Here is a 19,002-nt window from a genome sequence, read left to right on the forward strand (position 1 = left end):
GCTTTTAACTATACTTCTGTTAGTAGAACCAGCCTCACGATTCTTCAAGTAATTCAGCACCTGCCAGCTGATGTCCTTCATGAAGGTCTGTCCCCTAGGCCCTAAGGTCTCTCTTTGAACTAATAGACAACAATCCCCACTGATAAGACCTACTACTTAACGTAAGTTCAGCTCTCAGGAGTTTTCCACCAAGCTTCCTAATTTTAATAATTCCAACCTTTTCCATTTTCCTCCAGCGACTAAGGGTTGTGGCTCTGTCCTGTAGCTGTTCGTCATATAAAACCTTAGTGTTGCCTTTCAAATTTTCAGGTTTTCAATACTTGTTCATTAATTGCTTATCTTAAATTCTCTGTTAAAATAACCAATATGATTTCTTTCTTATGACTGCACTCTAGTTAACATGCTTTGTGATCCCCAAACTTAGAATAATTGCCATGTTTATGGGAGTAAATGTTTTCATTTCATAATTAAAGTGTTATCTAAAACTAATTTTTTCAAAACGTTGATTTGGCACCTAGTAGATGTACACGTGTTGTGCTGGGCACTGCAAAGAATTCAGAGAATCATTAGCTATAACTTCAGCTGCAAGTGTTTAGGCGATTTTAAATTATAGAACCTAGATATGAATGTAATAATTATAATACATAAAGTACTTTGTGAGTATTATGCAGAATGAGCTTTAGAAAAGATCAGAGAAGGAAAGTAATGTCTTTGGATATCAGAATATATCTGAAGAATTTTAATAAGGCTAAATGATAGTAGCTGAAACTTAAAAGATGTTTATAAGGGAAACTAAAAATACGGTTGATAGACATTTTGAGGCATGGGGAAAATAGCATGAACTGGGGAAAACATCAGAAGAGTTCACATAAATGCATCAGTATTTGGTAGGAACAGAGACTTTGTAAAACATAGTTGTGGGAGATAAAATTCACAGGGAAGTTTAGCGTGAGATAGTAGATCTTGAATGACTGTTTAAGGATTTGAGGGTTTCTCCTGCAAGTAACACAGAGCAATGACTGGAAGGGAGAAGCAAAGATAGAATATTTTAAAGTCCTCATAAACCATGAATGTAATAGTATAAAAATATTTGAAGGTAGATTGCAATAAGTTAAAGCTATACACTGTAACTGTTCAAGAAATCACTGAGAAAAGATAAAAATAATAGAGCTAATAAACCTATGGCAGAAGTAAAAAATTGAAAAATCAAATTTGGGTCTGAAAAAGATATAAAATAAAAAAGAAATAGCATATGAGATTAATAGAAAGCAATAATATGAAAAGTTTAAATCCAACTGTGCCAATAAACACATTTTAAAATAAATTGCATATGTCTGCCAATTAAAAGACACAAATAATCATATTGGATGTAAAAGCTCCAATTATATGCTGTCAACAAGAACAACTTAATTACAAATTGCAGATAGAGTTAAAGGAAAAGTATAGATAAAAAGGAAGGCTATACCATGCTTATATTTATCAAAGAAAATTGGAGTGGCTAAAAGTAGATTTCAGAACAAAGAATTTTCTAAGGAATAAAAAGAATCATTTCACAGTAATAAGGAATTGATTCATAAAGAGAGTGTAATGATCTCAAATATTTATGCAGCTAATAATATCATTCCAGTATATACAATGTAGAATCTGACAGAACATCAAGGAGAAATATATGAAAATTCTGCACTTTTGTCAATAATAAATAGAACACTATTGACCACTTTGACTTAATCAACATTTATAGCACTCTTCACCCCAAGACAGCAGAATATATATTTTCTTCAAGTATACATGGAACATTTACCAAGATAAATCATATATTTGAAGATATAAAACACGTCCTTATTGATTTAAAAGAGTTGAAGTCATATAAAATAGATTTTCTGAGTATAAAAAATTAAACTAAAAATGAACAACACAAAATATTTGAAAAATCTTTAGATTTTTGGAAATTATAAACATATCTTGAAATAATTTATGCATCAAAGATAAATCATAAAACTGGAAACTTTTTTGAATGGATGGGAAATTAAAACATGATATATATATATATACATATACATATATATACGCATATATATGATGGTTACAAAGTGTCAAGATGATTCAATGGAAGAATGGTAATCTTTTAAATAAGAATAGGATTATTTCAATACCCATTTTTAAAAAAGACTTTAATTCTTACCTCATACTACATATAAAAAGTAATTTAAAATGGATCATAGATGTAGTACATGAGTTACAAAAGAACTTCAAGAAGTTAAAAAAAAAAGAGAAAATATTAATTATAATGATCTTGAATTAGGCAAAGATTTCTTAAATAGGAAATAAGAACCAGGAGACAGAGAAAGAAAATTTATAAACTGAACTTCAGTAAAGTTTATAAATTTTATAAACTAAAACTCAAGTTCTGAAGACTATGTGAAGAAATTGAAAAGGCATACTAAAGAAGACATTATTTCAGCAAAGAGAAAATGTTTGTAAGAATGCTGAAGTTGGACTTGTGTCTTGAATGTAAACTCAATTCAATTTTAAAAATGAGCAGTAGATTTTAAATGACACAACCAAGTAAATGGAAGGGTCACAAATAGCATGAAAAATTGTTCAAAATCATTAGCAGTGGGGGAAATGCAAATCAAAACCACAGTGATACTACCATACATTTTTTTGATTGGCTGAAAATGTTGATAGTAGCTTAATTTCTCATAGTCCCAAACTGGAAATAGTACAAATATAATGCACTGGTGAATGGATAAATTGTGTTACTTTCTAACAGTAGAATTCAGTTCAATCGCTCAGTCGTGTCCAACTCTTTGCGACCCCATGGAATGCAGCACGCCAGGCCTCCCTGTCCATCAGCAACTCCCGGAGTTGCTCAGACTCATGTGCATCGAGTCTGTAATGCCATCCAACTATGTCATTCTTTGTCATCACCTTCTCCTCCTGTCTTCAATCTTTCCCAGCATCAGGGTTTTTTCCAATGAGTCAGTTCCTCACATCAGGTGGCCAAAGTATTGGAGTTTCAGCTTCAGCATCATGTGAGGAATATTCATTCCTTCCAATGAATATTCAGTACTGATTTCCTTCAGCATTGACTGGTTGGATCTCCTCACAGTCAAAGGGACTCTCAAAAGTCTTCTCCAACACCACAGTTTGAAAGCATCAATTTTTGGCACTCAGCTTTCTTTATAGTCCAACTCTCACATCCATACAGGACTACTGGAAAAATCAGAGCTTTGACTGGATGGACTTTTGGTAACAAAATAATGCCTCTGCTTTGTAATATGATATCTAGGTTGGTCATAGCTTTTCTTCCTAGGAGCAAGTGTCTTTTAATTTCATGGCTGCAGTCACCATCTGCAGTGGTTTTGGAACCCAAGAAAAGAAAGTCTGTCACTGTTTCCATTTTTCCCCTATCTATTTGCCATGAAGTGATGGGACCGGATACTATGATCTTAGTTTTCTGAAAGTTGAGTTTTAAGCCTTTTCCACTCTTCTCTTTCACTTTCATCAAGAGCCTCTTTAGTTTTTCTTCTCTTTCTGCCATAAGAGTAGTGTCATCTGCATATCTGAGGTTATTAATATTTCTCGCAGCAATCTTGATTCCACCTTGTGCTTAGTCCATCCTGGCATTTCACATGATGTACTCTGCATAGAAGTTAAATAAGCAGGGTGACAATATACAGCCTCGACGTACTCCTTTCCCAATTTGGAACCAGTCCCTTGTCCCATGTCTGGTTCTCACTGTGGCTTCTTGACCTGCATACAGATTTTTCAGGAGGCAGGTCAGGTGGTCTGGTATTCCCATCTCTTGAAGAATTTTCCACAGTTTGTTGTGATCCACACAGTCAAAGTCACTTTGGCATAGTCAATAAAGCAAAAGTAGATGTTTTTCTGGAACTCTGTTGCTTTTTCAATGATCCAATGGATGTTGGCAATCTGATCTCTGATTCCACTGCCTTTTCTAAATCCAGCTTGAACATCTGGAAGTTTGCGGTTCATGTACTGTTGAAGCCTGGCTTGGAGAATTTTGAGCATTACTTTGCTAGCTTGTGAGATGAGTGCGATTGTGCGTTATTTGAACATTCTTTGGCATTGCCTTTCTTTGGGATTGGGATGAAAACTGACCTTTTCCAGTCCTGTGACCACTGCTGAGTTTTCCAAATTTGCTGGCATATTGAGTGCAGCACTTCCACAGCATCATCTTTTAGGATTTGAAATAGCTCAACTGGAATTCCGTCACCTCCACTAGCTTTGTTTGTAGTGATATTTCCTAAGGCCCACTTGACTTTGCATTCCAGGATGTCTGGCTCTAGGTGAATGATCACACCATCGTGTTTATCTGGGTCAGTAAGATCTTTTTTGTATAGTCTTCTGTGTATTATTGCTACCTCTTCTTAATATCTTCTGCTTGTGTTAGGTCCATACCATTTCTGTCCTATATTGTGCCCATCTTTGCATGAAGTGTTCCCTTGGTATCTTTAATTTTCTTGAAGAGATCTCTAGTCTTTCCCATTCTATTTTTTTCCTCTATTTCTTTGCATTGATCACTGAGGAAGTTTTTCTTATCTCCCCCTTGCTGTTCTTTAAAACTCTGCATTCAAATGGGTGTATCTTTCCTTTTCTCCTTTGCCTTTAGCTTCTCTTCTTTTCTCAGCTGTTTGTAAGGCCTTGTCAGACAACCATTTTGCCTTTTTGCATTTTTTTTTCTTGGGGATGGTCTTGATCCCTGCCTCCTGTACAATGTCACGAACCTCCATCCATAGTTCTTCAGACACTCTGTCTATCAGATCTAATCCCTTGAATCTATTTGTCACTTCCACTGTATAATCCTAAGGGATTTGATTTAGGTCATACCTGAATGGTCTGGTGGTTTTCCCCACTTTCTTCAGTTTGAGTCTGAATTTGAAAATAAGGAGTTCATAATCTGAGCCACAGTCAGCTCCTGGTCTTGTTGTTGCTGAATGTACAGAGCTTCTCCATCTCTGGCTGCAAACAATATAATCATTCTGATTTCAGTATTGACCGTCTGGTGATATCCATGTGTAGAGTGTTCTCTTGTGTTGTTGGAAGAGAACGTTTGCCTTGACCCATGCATTCTCTTGCCAAAACTGTGTTAGCCTTTTCCCTGATTCATTTTGTACTCCAAGGCCAACTTGCCTGTTACTCCAGGTATCTCTTGACTTCCTACTTTTGCATTCCAGTCCCCTATGATGAAAGACATCTTTTTTGGGTGTTAGCTCTATCGGGTCTTGTAGGTCTTGATCGAACTGTTCAACTTCAGCTTCTTCAGCATTACTGGTTGGGGCATAGACTTGGATTACTGTGATATTGAATTGTTTGCCTTGGAAATGAACAGAGATCATTCTGTCATTTTTGAGATTGCATCCAAATACTACATTTCAGACTCTTTTATTGACTATGAGGGCTCCTCCATTTTTTTTTAAGGGATTCTTGCCCACAATAGTAGATATAATGGTCATCTGAGTTAAATTCACCCATTCCAGTCCATTTTAGTTCACTGATTTCTAAAATGTCTATGTTCACTCTTGTCGTCTCCTGTTTGACCACTTCCAATTTACCTTGATTCATGGACCTAACATTGCAGGTACCTATACAATATTGTTCTTTACAGCGTCGGACTTTACTACCATCACCAGTCATATCTACAACTGGGTGTTGTTTTTGCTTTGGCTCCGTCTCTTCATTCTTTCCGGAGTTATTTCTCTACTGATCTCCAGTAGCATGTTGGGCACCTACCGACCTGGGGAGTCCATCTTTCAGTGTCCTATCTTTTTGCCTTTCATACTGTTCATGGGGTTCTCAAGGCAAGAACCCTGAAGTGCTTTGTCATTCCCTTCTCCAGTGGAGCACATTTTGTCAGACCTCTCCCCCATGACCTGCCTGTTTTGGGTGGCTCTACATGGACGGCATGGCTCATAGTTTCTTTGAGTTAGACAAGGCTGTGGTCCAGTGATCAGTTTGATTAGTTTTCTGTGACTGTGGTTTTCATCCTGTCTGTCTTCTGATGGATAAGGATAAGAGGCTTATGGAAGCTTCCTGATGGGAGAAACTGACTGAGGAGGAAACTGAGTCTTATTCTGATGGGCCATGCTCATTTAATCTTTAATCCAATTTTCTGTTGATGGGCGGAGCTGTGTTCCCTCCTGTTGTTTGACCTGTGTCCAAACTATGGTGGAGGTGATGAAGATAATGGTGACCTCCTTCAGAAGGTCCTGTGCAAGAACTGCCACACTCAGTGCCCCTGACCCTGCAGCAGGCCACTGCTGACCCACGCCTCCATCGGAGACTCCTGGACACTCACGGGCAAGTCTGGGTCAGTCTTTTGTGGGATCACTGCTCCTTTACCCTGGGTCCTGGTGTGCACAGGTTTTGTTTGTGTTCTCCAAGAGTCTGTTTCCCCCATCCTGTGTAAGTTCTGGCGGCTCTATGGTGGAGTTAATTGTGACCTCCTCCAAGAGGGCTTATTCCATACCCAGGTCTGCTGCACCCAGAGCCACTGCTGACCCTGTCCTCCACCGGAGACACTCAAACACTCAAAGCAGGTCTGGCTCAGTCTCTGTGGGGTCTCCTGGTGTGCCCAAGGTTTTGTTTGAGCCCTCCAAGTATCTCTGGTGGTTATGGAAAGTGAAAAGAAAGTGAAGTCGCTCAGTCGTGTCCGACTCGGCAACCCCATGGCCTGTAGCCTACCAGGCTCCTCCATCCATGGGATTCTTCAGGCAAGAATACTGGAATGGGTATGGGGTTTGATTCTAAAAATGATTTTGCCCCTCCTACGCTCTTGCTGGGGCTTCTCCTTTGCCTTGGATGTAGGGTATTTTTTTTTTTTTTGGTGGGATCCAACATTCTCCTGTCAATGGTTGTTTGGCAGCGAGTTCTAATTTTGGAGTTCTCACAGCAGAAGTTGAGCCCACGTCCTTCTACTCCTCCATCTTGTATACACTATATACTGTGAAATACTACTCAGAAATAAAAGAATAAGCTATTGATGTGAATAAGCTAACCATGTGAATGGTTTGCATAAGCAAACCATTATGCTAAGAAATTGAAGCTAGACAAAGAAAGAGTAAAACATAATGTATAATTAATTTTAGAAAATACAAACGACAGTGGTTCCTTAGAAATGAAGGTGGGGAGAGAGAGAGATTGCAAAGAGCATGAGAAACTCTTAGTGCTGGCAGGCACACCTGCTATCTTGACTATGCTGATGATTTTATAAACAGATGTATGTCAAACTTTATCAAATTCTATGCATTAAATACATGCAGTTTATTATATATCCAGTTGATCTCCATAAACAGTTGAAATAAAAATCCTAGTCAATAGTTGTTTTTTTTTTTATCCTCCCCGCAGCAAAGAAGAGGAATAGTTGAGATACAGCAAAACTCTTTGGGCAAAGAGAATGTCAGTTGTTGGATACAGTCATGCAAATTATCTGATAATTCAGAAACATAAGAAGAAATTCCTCACCACTATGGTGCCCTGGCTCAGGGGCCATACACTTATAGCATAGTGAAACTTAACTAATATACCACTGCTAATCCATCCAATTCCTACTGTGAGCCAAAGGAGAAATTTATTTTGGTACATTTTTATTAAAAGATAAACGTTAATGTTTTTAAAGACTTTCTCTTATATGAAGTAAGCCATCAAGACAGTTGAAGATTTGTTCATACAAAGTGAATTTAGTTAAAGACCTCAAGGTGTTTCTTTCCACTGAAGATAACACAAGGAGAAAAATGAGATTTAGGTGATAGTAAAGGTGTTAGAAATGCCAGTAGGGAAAAAAGGTCTTTGAAAGTGAACATCATAAAGCACTGTTTTTAAGGATAATTGTGAACCATTTCTGGATGTTATATTTTTATAATGTACCCTCATTTCTTGTTCCTGTCTTGAAATAAAAAATGTTCTACTATTTACTCATTCCAGGCTAGAAATACTAAGATGGTTAAAAATTTATATTTTGCATTGTTCTTAAACACTTGTTGGCTCAGACATGCTCTCAGAAAGGCAAGGGTTTAAATTAGTATTTCTTAAACTTCTTTGATCATAAAGTCCTCTGGAGTGCTTCTTTAATAATCAGTTTGCCCAAGTCCCTTTTATGAAGTTCTGGTTAATAGTTCAGGGACTGAAAATCTATAATCAACTTCACAGGTGATCTAGTGACTGTGCAAACTTCAGGAACATAGGACTAAAGCAAAGATGTCTTACTTTGTTCCCAGGTTACCTTTGAAGTTGAACATATCTAGGTCTTTGTGATAGTGAAACGTACATTCTTCAAATTAGGTACTACTAGTCTAATGTTTCTAACAGACAACTAAGGAACAAATTAGTTCTAATAACTGAATAGCTGAAAGAAAACATTGATAATCCTCTTCTTAGAGTGCCAGGATGAAACAGTATCAAATCTATGGAGTATCTAGGTATCTACCTAAATTTGAATCCAAATTCTATAAATTGCCATCACTGACTCACTGGACATGAGTTTGGGTGGACTCTGGGAGTTGGTGATGGACAGGGAGGCCTGGCATGCTGCAGTTTGTAGGGTCGCAAAGAGTCGGACATGACTGAGTGACTGAACTGAACTGAAACTTGACAAAGCTTTAAAGTCCATGTTATATACTTTAGATATATGTACATGTACCTACTATAAGCATTGTATAAATTTTATAAACACAATATGTAGAATATCTGTATGTTATATATACCCATAATAAGTTTTACATAATATATATACACAATATATACATTAGGCATTCTACAACATAAAATATTTACAATGTGGCTTCCCTGATGGCTCAGTGGTAAAGCATCTGCCTGGCAATGCAGGAGACACAGGTTCACTCCCTGGTCAGGAAGATCCCTTGGAGAAGGAAATGGCAACCCACTCTAGTATTCTGACCGGGAAAACCCCATGGACAGAGGAGCCTGGCGTGCTACAATCCACGGGGTACCAAAAGGTTGGACATAATGACAAAACAACTACATGTTATATATGTGCATTGTATATTATAATATATTAGATATATATTGTATGTATTATATAATATATAATGTATATCTTATATAATAGATTATAGATATATAAAGTATATAATAGGTTTATTATAAGTATTTTATATACTATATAATATATACAGTGTATGAGTATTATATATTATTTAATATATGATACATTATACATATGCATCTTCTTTGTCATGAATGCGATCATTAGATTGCACTAGATGACCTTGTGAAAGTTCTTTTAAAGCATAAATTTTCATTTAAATTTAAAGTGATAATAGTCAAACCCTTCTTTTTATGTTCTTCAAACCTATGTTAATTAGTGATATTTTCTAAGAAGAATGTAGCTGATTATTTGAACGTAGTTGACAGATGTCATCATATTTGATTATCTTTTTTTTTTTTTTTGGACAGTCCTGAAGCCTGAATCTTATTCATTCTGTCCCATTACAATGAGAAAACTCTTTGGCCTCTAACTTATATAGCTGAAGTAATTCATATTTCAGTTGATACATTTCAATTGACTTTCCTCCCTGATGGACCATTCGGATAGTCTGTTTCCATCTGCTTCCCAGTGGCCCAGATGGTAAAGAATCTGCCTACAATGCAGGAGACCCAGGTTCAATCCCTGTGTTGGGAAGATCCCCTGGAGAAGGGAATGGCTACCCATTCCAATATTCTTGCCTGAAGAAGCCCATGGACAGGAACCTGGCGGGTCACAGCCCATGGGGTCACAAAGAGTCAGACACGACTGAGCGAGGAACACTTTATCTGTTCTAGTAACTCTGGCCTCTTTATTACTTTGCTTGAACTACAATGGTAGTGTTTTTGTGAGGGATTTGTTGCACTTTCTTTCTTATACATTTCTTATTATTTCCTAAAAGCTTTTCTTCCCTCCCTGTCATCTATCTCCCATCTGTCCTCTGTTCCTACTGTTGTTTCTTGTCTTTGGGTTTAGTAAAATCCTTTATTTTTCTATTTTAATTAAAGAAAGATATATAATCTTCATTATTCAATTATACATACTTTTAAAGAAGATGTTAAATACTCATTTTTATGATTACAAGACCACACAGCAACTTCCGTGACTCCTGGGACAATCAAATTTACACTCATCATTCAGCGTACCCTCTGAGAATAAAGAAGTGACAAAACTCTGCATTTGATGATACATTACAAGCTGTCCTCAGTCATCAAGACTTGCTGTCCCCACTTAAGCCTCTTGCTGTCCTCAGACTCAAAGGGCTTTTTTTTTTTTTCCATTTGGAGGTTTTACACTTGTCAATCGTAGGAGTTCCTGACCTGACTCTGCTCTCCTTTGATTATTATTGGCAGGCCACTCATCTCTAGTGGTTACTCTGACAGTGGATGAAAAACAATGGATTAATGGCTTTCTAGGAATATTTCTCAGACATAATTGATCCCTGCCTTTGGTTTTTACACCTCTTGTACCAGTGCCATTCTTTCCTGCTAAATTTCTATTCTATCAGGCTTTGAAAGAACCCCCAGTTTATCTTCCTATTTCAGTACAACTAAATTACCTACTTCTCTGCAACCTGAAAAGTGTTTTCCTGTTACTCTTTTCCTCAAATGGATTTTTTGAATAAAAAAAAAATCAAGCCATAAGCCCTATTTGGATCTTTATGTATTATCATTTGGAGTTCATTAACTCATTGTCTACCACAGGAAAGACATTTCAATAAATCAAGAAATAACAATTTGAGTAAGGGAGAAAACTAGAACTGTCTTCTGCAAGAGTAATTGATAGATATAATTACTTCTGGTTTGATATCTGTATTAGCCAGAAGTTTGCTAACTTCAGTAATAAACAATCCTAACATCTCAGTGGTTTAGTAAAAAATAAATTGACTCACTCAGAAAGGACAGTGGAGATGCCTGTATTTGAGGCAATCTCCTAGGAATTTCTGTTCTAAATGTGGGAGATCTAGAATCCAGGCTGTCTTCCATCTCATGCAATCCCAACCCTTCAAAACCTTGAGAACCTCTTCTGTATCCTCCACATTTGATGGACTGATAAACAAAGAACAGTGGAGCATCTTAAGGGTGAAATCGACTGTGGTCCTCCAGTGGCGTTCAAACCTTTCTCAACATTCCATTGGCATGTTCCTGGCTCCAAATGATGCAAGTGGCAGAAAATCTATCTTCCTGCATGCCCATAGCATTCATGAACACTGTCTCTGTCACAATTACACTTCGTTTTTCATCCCTATGGGTATTCTGTCATAGCTTTGCGGGTTGATACTTGGCTTCTACTTTTCCTGCTTCACTGACTAGCTGGGGGAACTTTAGGTTCTAGAGCTCTGTTGTTGTTTAGTCATGTCCAGACTCTGCAATCCCACGCACTCCCACTGTAGCCTGCCAGGCTTCTCTTTCCATGGGCATTCCCAAGAAAGAGTACTGGCGTGGGTTGCCATTTCCTGCTCCATCTAGAACTCTAGGAGTCCCAATTTTTTTTTTAAGGAAGTGGAGATAGAAATAACAGTCCTAAAGAAGGGTTCTTGATGTATGGCCAAGGCCATCACGTTATTGTAAAGTAATTATCCTCCAATTAATATAAATAATTAAATTGAGAAAAATAAAAAGAAATAAAGAAGGATTGTGAGGATCAAATATAGCAATGAATAGGAAAGTGCTTCAGGTGCAAAAGCTTTGGATAAAAGTGGACTGCCAGTTTGTTCATTTCTGTGGAGGAAGGGAAGTGGAGATGAAATAATGTCTGAAGACTCACAAACAAGCCAATCAGGCGGTCCAGAGGTTAAGACTCCATGCTTCCCATTCAAGGGGCACAGTTTCGATCCCTGGTCAGGGAACAAGATCCCACATGCCATGCAGTAAGAGCCAAAAAAAAAAAAAAAAAAAAAAAAGCCAGTCACCTTCTGATCAAAATATTAGAAGACTTCCTACCCTATCCCATACAATGACTCTTAATGCCATGTATTGTAAAAATCTAATTTATACTCAAAAGTAAGAAGGCAGCAGGAAGTCATTAGATTAATTGGGAACAAGGAAATTATCTTCCATATCTTTCCTTATATAATTCTTTTATACATTGGATTGAATACCCTCAGCAGTTGTTCACTCGCTCAATCATGTCCTACTCTTTGTGACCCCATGGACTGCAGCACGCCAGACTGTCCTGTCCTTCACCATCTCTTGGAGATTGCTCAAAGTCATGTCCATTGAGTCGGTGATGCCATCCAACCATCTCATCCTCTGTCATCCCCTTTACCTCCTGCCTTCAATCTTTCCCAGCATCAGGGTCTTTTCCAGTGAGTCAGTTCTTCCCATCAGGTAGCCAAAGTATTGGAGCTTCAGCTTCAGCATCAGTCCTTCCAATGGATATTCAGGGTTGATTGCCTTTAGGATTGACTGGTTTGATATCCTTACTGTCTAAGGGACTCTCAAGAGTCTTCTCCAATACCACAGTTCGAAAGCATCAATTCTTTGGCACTCAGTCTTCTTTATGGTCCAACTCTCACATCTGTACATGACTGCTATAAAAACCATAGCTTTGACTAGATGGACATGTGTCAACAGAGTGATGTCTCTGGTTTTTACTACACTGTCTAGGTTTGTCATAACTTTTCTTCTAAGGAGCAACTGTTTTTTTTTTTTAATTTTGTGGTTGTAGTCACAATCCTCAGTGATTTTGGAGCCCAAGAAAATAAAATCTGTTACTGTTTCCCCTTTTTCTTCGTCTATTTGCCATGAAGTGATGGGACTGGATGCCGTGATCTTCACTTTTTGAATGCTGAGTTTTAAGCCAGGTTTGTCACTCTCCTCTTTCACTTTCATCATGACCCTCAGCAGAACAACATACAAACAGGAGACATTTCTAATTTTTAAAAATAATTGTCATCACTTTAGTTTTGTCTATTCCCCATCCTTCCCTTTTCTAGGGCAAAAAAATATGGAGTGGTAGGAAGAAATAATAGGAAAGCATATTAGAGCTGCCTGTGATGAGTGCTCATTCTAAGATTTTTAGTCCCTTCCAGTGATTTGTTTTCCAATTCATCTTATGTTGCATTATTTGAGGGTAAATACTCAATCCCAGTTGGGCTTCCAGGTGGCGCTAGTGGTAAAGAACTTGCTTTCCAATGCAGGAGACTTAAGAGATGTGAGTTCGACCCCTGGGTCAGGAAGATCCCCTGGAGGAGGGCATGCCAATCCACTCCTTTATTCTTGCCTGGGGAATCCCATGGACAGAGGAGCCTGGTGGGCTACAGTCCATGGAGTCGCAAAGAGTCAGACACAACTTAGTGATTGAGTACACAGGGTGCATGCAATGTATCAGAAGGAACCAAATCACCTCTTCAGTTGTTGGAGTAGAGAGAAATTATGTGAGTTATTCAGACACAGCCATGTATTTAAAACTCGTGCTTTCGTGGCATTTGTTTGTCAGAACGTTGAGCTAAGTATTACTTGCTGCAAATAATCTAGAATTTGCAAAGACATATTATTCATTTAAATAGCCTGAGCCTTGTCCTGTGGTAGATATAGTTTGGTTAAAGTATATACCCATGCAGTAATGATGAAAATGTAAGCAATTCCATGGATAAACATGCTTAAAATAAACAGGAAAAAAGCTGGCCATTGCTGACAATAAAGGCGATGCATCTGTAAATTTACTGTATAATTCTGTCCTAGTTACAACAATGTTCAGCAATGATGAGCAAGGCTGCTTTTCACAAACAAATTTATTACTTCTGGTTGCTCTTCTATTGCTTTCAATAAGAAATGCCAAAATAACTGTGATTTAAAAACGCTATCAGCTGATTTGAGTGCTCAATAGATTCAGTGCATTATAATAAAACTTGCCTTTAAGTGTTGTACTTCGGGGAAAACACTGTGCGGACTTAAATCCTCTGCTTTGGCTCCACACTCCTGCAGATGTATTTTCTGCAGACCACTGGTAGTCAGTCTGGGGTTTCTTATTTGCATATTCATTAGGCTGTCAAACAGCTTGCAGGGAGTTTTTACTTCGTTATCCCATTTTAAATATTAGGGCTTGCTAATGTTCAATTTATGCAAATCTTAAGTTGGGCTCAAATCCTTTCTCTGATGTAAGTCATGATTCTTCTGCAACACAACCCAGAGACTACATAACAGCTGGAACATAGGCCTGCCTTCGTATTAATACCTGTACCCCAGGATTCCTCTAGCCATTGAGAAGTTGGGAAACTGACACCCTTCCAAAGAAGACAGGCCAAAGACTTAACCATGACCCCATTTCACTGAGGGATGAGAAAATACAGGCAGCGGGTAGTACAACTAGCCCCCTTGCTATGAACCCTTCAGTCTGAATTTCCATCATGCCAAAGCTCTTTCTATTTTTTATGCAGATTATTTTTAAAGTCTTTATTAAATTTGTTGCAATACTGTTTCTGTTGTTTATTTTCTGGTTAGTTGGCTGGGAGGCATGTGAGATCTTAGTTCCCTGAACAGGGATTGAACCCACACCCCCTACATTAGAAGGTGAAGTTTCAACCCCTGGACCACCAGGGAAATCCCCCAAAGCACTCTTAAATATACACTTTTTAACTGTAAAGAGCTTATATGTGTGTGCATGGGTGATTGTGTGTGTGTGTGTGTGTGTGTGTGTGTGTAAGAGCATCTCAATTATCATGAAATTGTCATAGTCTTTTGAGAGTCATACTCTGTCTTTTGAATTTGAATTCATTGCTGATGTTTTAACTTATCCGATGGTGGGAACTGTAGGATTGGATACACTTCTATTTGGGAAAAATTGTAATCATCTCTGATAACTTCTGGTTTCCAGAACATTTCAGTTAGTTCAGTTCAATTCAGTTCAGCTCAGTCATGTCTGACTCTTTGCAACCCCATGGACTGTAGAATGTCAGGCTTCCCTGTCCATTACCAACTCCCAGAGCTTGCTCAAACTCATGTCCATCGAATCAGTGATGCCATTCAACCATCTCATCCTCTGTCTTCCCCTTCGTCTCCCGCCTTCAATCTTTCCTAGCATCAGGGTCTTTTCCAATGAGTCAGTTCTTCACATCAGGTGGCCAGAGTATTGGAGCTTCACCTTCAGCATCAGTCCTTCCAATGAATATTCAGGACTGATTTCCTTTAGGATGGACTGGCTGGATCTCCTAGCAGTCCGAGGAACTCTCAAGAGTCTTCGCCAACACCACAGTTCAAAAGCATGAATTTTTCAGTGCTCAGCTTTTTTTTGGTCCAACTCTCACATCCATGCATGACTACTGGAAAAATCATAGCTTTGAGTAGACAGACCTTTGTGAGCAACGTAATGTCTCTGCTTTTTAATATGCTGTCTAGTTTGGTCATAGCTTTTCTTCCAAGGAGCAAGCGTCTTTTAATTTCATGGCTGCAGTCACCATCTACAGTGATTTTGGAGCCCCCAAAAATGAAGCCTGTCACTATTTCCATTGTTTCCCCATCTATTTGCCATGAAGTGATGGGACTGGATGCCATGATCTTAGTTTTCTGAAAGTTGAGTTTTAAGCCAACTTTTTCACTCTCCTCTTTCACTTTCATCAAGAGTCTCTTTAGTTCTTTTTTGCTTTCTGCCACAAGGGAAGAATTGGAGGATAAATAATCCAAGAGTCATTTCAGAGTCAGAGGATAAATATTCCAAGGTTTGGAACTGATAGGCCAATTTAGAAATCAATTGAGGTTAATGGCTAAAGGACTGATTACTCATAAGAACCAGTATTTTAACTTGTCCAAGTGAAAGGGAGTTTGGTTTGTGTGTATGTGAACTGAACTTACCTGCCAAGGCTATTGGTTTTCAAAGATTAATGCTATCTGATCCAAGTTAAACTTCCTATTTCATGTCAGGACTTCTGAAATCTTCTTCCACTCCCAAGGGTACCGTCATTGTCCAAAGAAAATAATGTGTTATTTTCTTAGTTAGTTAAGTGTGAATTATGTGTGATCAACACCATCACTTCCCAACCCATTCTTCTTTTAAATTAATATCTTTATTAACATGATTATAATTTTCCTGAGTGCAAAATTGGCTCTTCAGAGATAGAAGCTAAATGAGAAGTGCTCAGAAAAAAACAGACATCGATTTGTTGGGGTTTTTGAAGTGGAGCTTTATGCATAAGCAAAGAATCTGACAAGATAATGTCTGATGGCCCTGCAAAATTTGAGATGCTACTGGAATTGCATCTAGTTTGAAGAGTATGGGTGAAAGAATTTTGGGAGCTAAATGTAACAGACATGATTTTTATTTCATTCTATGGGCCTCAAATAGTAACCCCTTTTCTTACTTATCAATGAGCTGGATGTTTAGTTACTCAACTGATTTTTACAGTAAACATGCTCTTATCTATGTAAGCAAAATGCACCATTGTTTAAAATTCCTTCTAGATAACATTTGACATTACTAGGGATGATTTAGTCAGTTATAGAGACTTGCAAAGTGTTCAAGGTTTTTGGGGGCTGAGTTGGAGCCATATATCTAAGAAGTGGGAAGAAGATTGTCTACATAGAGATAGTATTCCAAGAAATGTTGAACTGGCAGATAAAAGCATAAAGCTGAAGAAATAGTGAATTATGTAAAGTACATTATTTGTGTTATTTAGCAGTGATAGATTCATTATTATGTGTATCATTTAGCAATGATAGATGATTAAAAGATTAAAAGAAGATGAACCCAAGGTCAAAAACAAGGAAGAAGAGAAAAACAATAGAAAATTTGTTACAGGATAGACTAGTCAAAGTGGTTCAACATTAGGATCATAAAAATATGTTGGAAACATATACATTACATCAAATGTGTCATATACAGTGGATGACCAGAGAGCTCAAAAACACAGAACTGTGCAACATTGGGTTCAAAAACACACTAATTTTTCCAGTGCTCTGAAGTGAAACTCTTTTACTTAATTTGTTCAAAAATCTCTGTGCATTGAATATTCTCCATGAAAAGAGTTCCAATGCGTAAACTGTTCCCTATAAGATTGCGTGTTGCCTCTCAACTCCAGTTTCATTATAGTTCTCTGATATAATATCCCTTTTGAACAAAAATATGTTGGTATTGGATTAGATTGGATCTGGCAGCCAACTAAAGGGAAGGGCTGTAGGCCGACTTATTGGCTGCTGTAGTATTTCCAGATTTTAGACGATTGGGAATTAAAGCTATTCTCTGTGTTGCTTTAATGGATATACAACTGAAGTGCAGTCAAAATGATAATAAGTGCATGAGTGTTGTGAGAATATTAACTGATCCTTTAGATAATTACAGAGTCCAAAAGTCCAAGGGCTACAGTGGGATGTCACTCAAGAATGTGAATGTAGGGAAAATAATGTTGTTGTTTATATATTTGGATTATATTATCTACTGATAATGGGTCACAGCAGAGATAACCATGGTCACCTTGAAGCGACCTTGACTCAGTTACATCCTTAAATGTGCTACTCTCTATGGATATAACAAAATGAAGAATTTTTATTTACCAGAGCTTGTCCTTGAGAATTCTATACTAGAATATCTCCTGAGAAACTCAAGCTAAATGAGAAAAGAATTCCATTCCCAAGGTCCTCTGTGAACTTTATTACAGATGGAGGGAGACGGAGGCATGGAAAGTTGCTGGTTTCTCCAACCCTCTAGAAGCAAGTTGTCACAGCTGGTGGGCATGACCATAAATGTAAATGGCCCCTCTTAGGAGGGGGTTACTGCAGGATGCCAGGGAACGCAGAATGCAAAGATCCCACATGGGCAGGATGTCCTGGGGTAGTTCCTGGAGAGAGCTGAAAGAAATGAGCCAATGGGAGTTCGAGGTGCCTGCAGTCTGTGAGAGAACTGAAAAGGAGAAGAAAGGGAATTCTTTTTGTGGATTCCTGCTGTGGGTTAAGAATTGGATGCTCATTAATGTTCATTGAGAGCTTACAAGTAAAGGCTACAATTGTCTTTTAATTACTCTTGCTAGACTGTGGTATCTTTAAAGTGTTGCCATGTAAGAAACGGGCCATATGGGACCCCAGTTACTGTTGCGCTACGCTAAGAAAAAATGACTTCAACCCTAAAACTAGGGAAAATGGAGAAATACTTGGGCAAATATTGGCAGTGTTCGTTGGAGCCCTTTCTTTCTTTCTTTGTGTATATATATATATATATATATATTTTTAATGTTTTGTTGCTGGGTTTTATTCTTTTTATTTATTTAATTTTGGCCGTGCTGGGTCTTCCCTGCTGCTCTAACTTTACTCCAGTTGCGATGAGTGGGGCTACTCTCTAGTTGTGGTGTTCGGGCTTCACACTGTGATAGCTTCTTTTGTTGTGGAGCAAGGGTTCTATGGCTGGCAGGCTGCAACAGTTGTGGTGTGTGGGCTCAGTAGCCACAGTTCCTGGGCTCTGGGGCACCGGCTCAATAGTTGTGGCACATGAACTTAGTTGCTCTGCAGCATGTGAGATCTTCCCAGACCAGATTTCAAACCCCTGTCTCCTGCATTGGCAGGCATATTCTTTACCCCTGAGACACCAAGGAAGCCCCCATTGGAGCCCTTGCTGGTGGACAGGTAGGTCTAAGGACTCAATCTACCTGTATTATTGATATCAAGAGTCATAGCTGGATATCAGTAAGAATTAAATTATTTAACTATTTTTGTTCTGATTCCGTGTGATCTTCTCATTATACTCTGGCTTTTCATGTTGTCTGTCCACAGAAACAATTCATTAGAAGAAGAAAAGTTTCCATCCCCTTAGCATTCTCAACTTTCAGTTCACATTCATAGATGGATTTCCTGATTTTGGATCTCAGGATCTGTGACCTTGCTTAAATGTGAGTTTGCCTCCAATTAGACAATGCATGCCCTGAGGCATCTGAAATTGCTTCTGATTAAGCAATTTATACTTGACCCTGGAAAATTTTAAACTGGCTTCATAATGCTAAGATATCTTCAGTCTCCCTAACTTCACTGTGACACCTTTGCCTTTTCTATTCAAAGTACCCTGTCGGTACTAGT

General features: G+C 38.1%; 1 long non-coding RNA gene across 1 annotated transcript in view; it reads left to right on the forward strand.

Annotated features, from left to right (window-relative positions):
• LOC145518643 (uncharacterized) overlaps positions 1 to 19,002 on the forward strand; it is a 238,847-nt gene that overhangs the window by 82,795 nt on the left and 137,050 nt on the right. Inside the window, exon 3 of the long non-coding RNA XR_014063073.1 lies at positions 18,703 to 18,818. This is a non-coding gene — a long non-coding RNA (uncharacterized LOC145518643). The remainder of the gene's footprint in view (positions 1 to 18,702; positions 18,819 to 19,002) is intronic.

The sequence above is a fragment of the Giraffa tippelskirchi genome, chromosome 8 (genome assembly GCF_054371585.1).
Source record: "Giraffa tippelskirchi isolate mGirTip1 chromosome 8, T2T-mGirTip1v1.2.pri, whole genome shotgun sequence".
Taxonomy (NCBI): Eukaryota; Metazoa; Chordata; class Mammalia; order Artiodactyla; family Giraffidae; genus Giraffa; species Giraffa tippelskirchi.